Source organism: Macadamia integrifolia, unplaced genomic scaffold (assembly GCF_013358625.1).
Source record: "Macadamia integrifolia cultivar HAES 741 unplaced genomic scaffold, SCU_Mint_v3 scaffold2028, whole genome shotgun sequence".
Classification (NCBI taxonomy): Eukaryota; Viridiplantae; Streptophyta; class Magnoliopsida; order Proteales; family Proteaceae; genus Macadamia; species Macadamia integrifolia.
Window position 1 is genome coordinate 34,528 of NW_024868469.1, and position 3,874 is coordinate 38,401.

Genomic DNA, 3,874 nt, shown 5'->3' on the forward strand with positions numbered 1-3,874 from the left:
TTTTAAAAAAAAAAAAATTTGTTTTTTATTGTTTTTGGTTTTTTTTTTTAAATAATGTTTAAATAAACCGAATAATTCGGTTTAATTCGGATTCGGGCCGAATTATTCGCGATTTATATTCAGTTTTGAAAAAGTCGCGAATTTTAAAGAATTTTATTTTTAATTCGGATTCGGTCCGAATTTTTGATAAAATTCGGAAAAATTCGGTTCGGCCGAATTATTCGCGAATAATTCGGCCGAATTGATAACTCTGTTGGGAACTACAATCACCCCAGACTGCTTAGGCACTACGTGAACTGGGCTTACCCATTGGCTGTCAGAAATAGGATAAATCATTCTATGATCCAAGCACTTTATGATCTTTTTCTTAATGGCTTCCATCGTCACTGGGTTAGCTCTTCTTTGGGGTTCCGTGGATGGTTTGAAATCCTCCATAAGATGTATATGATGTTGTACAATAGAAGTGTTTATACCCTTGATATCAGCTATGGTTCAACCTAGGGCTTCCTTATTATCTTTTAATACTTTAAGTAACTCCTCTTCCTGGCTAGAAGTCAAATTTGAAGAAATTATTACATGAAGAGTCTGGTCAAGCCCTAGGAAAGCATACCTCAAATTAGATGGTAACTCCTTAAGATCTAACTTAGGGGGCTAAACTATGGAAGATTTGAGAATGGAATTGGAAAGGGATCCTAACGGCTCCACAGGTATGTGAAGACTCAAGACTTCAGAAAAGAAATTTTCTATCATCATCCACCTCATCCATACACTCTTGGAATTCTGAATCAAAATTAATATCAAAGTTGGTAATTAAATCATCAGAAAATTCTAGAAAATCCTTAAGTATATTGATCTCTTCTTCCATATGTGGTTGCTTGCCTATCCTAAACATGTTAAACTCAACAGTTTGGTTGCCAAAAGATAACCTTAGGAAACCATTCTGACAGTTGATTAATGCATTACTGGTAGCCAAGAATGGTCTTCCTAGAATTATTGGGATCTCATCCTTGGTTGAGAAGGGCTTGGTATCTAACACAATAAAATCAACAGGGAAAATAAATTCTCCCACCTTTAGTATGACATCCTCAACCATCCCTTTAGGAATCTTAACAGACCTATCTGCCAATTGAAGAGTAATTTCAGTGGCTTTCAATTCTCCCAATCCTAGTTGCTTGCACACATGGTAAGGTAAAAGATTCACACTTGTGCCAAGGTCAAGTAAGGCATGCTCAATGTATGTGTTTCCTATGACACAAGATATGACAGGGCTCCTTGGATCCTTATATTTGGCTATTATAGGCTGAGTAATTATGGAACTAATGTTACCTGCTAAGAACGTTTTTTTAGACACACTAATGATACGTTTGTGAATACACAAATCTTTCAGTACCTTTGTATAGGTGGGGATCTGGGATATGACATCCAAAAGAGGGATGTTCACTTCTACCTTTTTAAAGACTTCTAAAATTTTATCCATGGAAGCAATCTTCTTTTTGTTTACCAAACGATTAGGTAATGGGACAGAAGGGATATAAGGACTGTTAGGGATTTGCCCTTTTTCAAAAGAATTATTTTTGGTTTCCTCAATCAAATCATCTTTCATTTTAAAAGAATCTTTAGGTTCATCAGACGAACCTAGAACAAGAGGCACACTTGTGTCCTCAACTGAAGGAGAGTTAATAGGAGTAATAAATGGGAAAGATTTAGGAACGTTCTGTTGGTACTCTCTACCACTCCTAAGGGCATAAACAACATTACATTGGTTAGAGGGCCCTTGTTGGGTCTGACCTTATACTATATTCAATGGTGCATTAGTTGGTACTTGTGAACTAACAGGCTGATGATGCCTAAGGTTAGGCTCTGATTGACTGGGTAAAATTTCTTTCTCCTTTTCATGCATAATTGAGATAACTTGGGTGAGTTCTCTCATAAGATTTTGATGACTTATTATAAGGAGGGACATAATTTTTTTCAAGTCACTTATTCTACTTGCCTCTCCAGTGTTGGTAAACCCAGGGAGTTGCTGATAAGATAATAGGAGAGGGGCCCTAGGAAAAATAGCCTGAGGTCCTACATTTGACCTAGGAAAAGTATTTTAAAAAAAAGATTGTTGTGCAAAGGGAGGCCTTTAGGGTCAAAGTTGACATTGATTATGAAAATTAGAAGGCCTTGCTTGGTTGCTCTGATTCCAAGAGAAATTTGGGTGATTTCTCCATCCTAGATTATAGGTGTTACTATATGGATTATTCTGGTATAAGACATTAACACTATCATTAGAAGTGCCCCCAGAGGTGTTGGGGCATTCTTCTATGACATGTCCAGGGGATTGGCACCAAGCACAAATCTTAACCAAATTGACTGATGATGGCTCTCTAGGAACAATAGCCTCAATCCTCTTGATTAGACTATCCAAATGGGCTTCCTTGGATACTATCCCATCCATAAAATATCATTTTCTTCCTATGGTTCTTTCACTCTCTTGGGTTGATTCCCACTCACGGGTTTTGTCAGCTAAATCAAGTAAGAATTCCCATGCCTTTCCTTCATCTGTAAAGGATGTGAATCCCTTAGGGCACATAGACTATATCATTTGTTTAGTTGGGTAATCAATACCCTAATAAATCATTTAACATAAATGCCATAAGTCTAGGCTATGATGAAGGCATTATTGGAGTAGATCCTTGAATTTCTCCATAAGTTTGGAAAAGGACTCACTAGGCTTTTGCCTAAACTGAAGGATATCACTTCTAAGCTTATTGGTCTTGTGAGTTGGAAAAAACTTCTTAAGGAAGACAACTGTGAACTGTTCCCATGAGGTTATGAAATTTGTGGGTAACCCATACAACCACTTCTTAGTTTGGTTTTTTAATGTAAAAATGATAAATTTAAGCTTAACAGCATCATTAGAAAGCTGTTGGATCTTAATTAGAACACATACCTCTTCAAATTCCCTTAGAAATAGGTATGCATCCTCAGAGGTCAACCCATGGAAGTGGGGTAACATAGTGATATATTGAGATTTGAGTTTAAAATTATTATCCAGTGCTTGTGGTAGAACTATGCGGGAAGGTTAGGCTATTCTAGTAGGGAAGAACCTATCTTTTAGAGATTTAGGTGATAGTTTTGATGTTGGTCTCCCATATTGAAAGGTTTTAAAGAGAGCAAATGTATAGGGTCACTACTTGTTGGATTTCTTCTTTCTAACCAATTCTTAGTATTACGTACCCACCTAACACTCATGCAACAGAAAACTACTCACAACTAGAGTAAGACAAGCACAAAAGAATGGATAGTAATCTTTTTTATGATTTTTTTGTTTTTTTTTTTTTGGTTTTTTGGGAGCTTACCAGCAGGGATCCGGGGTTGCTCAGGTCAATTCCTGAGGTACTGCTATAGGGCGAAACCTGTCTTTATCATACTATGAGGCATGCCAACCTCCACTAATACAACTATTATTGCAAGTTATTCTTCTCAGGAATTCAGTAAAAGAAAAGGAAAAATAAAACAAAGCAAACAAAGCACTCCGATTTACCAAAAGAAAGCAAAAAATAACATGGAACTATCTCCCCGGCAACGGTGCAAAAAACTTGTTTGAGATTTTATAATGTAATCGCAAGCGTATGGATCAGTATAGCTACGGGTCGAACATAGGGAGAGCAACTACTTTATTTTTTTTGCTTCTTTTAATAATGAAAAAGTGAATCGATTAATGATTGTGATCTAATTCTAATTATTGTCCTAAATATATGTATCTAAAATAACGTCCTAACCATTCATCATCTAAGAATTTATATCCGCAAGCCACGCAATTAAAATTAAATAAACAAATAGTTGAAAATAAACACCCCACATAATTAAAAAATAATGAAGGAAA

At 36.1% G+C, this 3,874-nt stretch overlaps 1 non-coding gene across 1 annotated transcript; it reads left to right on the plus strand.

Annotated features, from left to right (window-relative positions):
* The first annotated feature begins 2,648 nt into the window (after nt 1–2,648).
* On the plus strand, nt 2,649–2,755 carry LOC122065470. The gene has a single exon (XR_006136019.1). It is a non-coding gene; the product is annotated as a small nucleolar RNA R71 (small nucleolar RNA).
* The last annotated feature ends 1,119 nt before the right edge of the window (nt 2,756–3,874 follow it).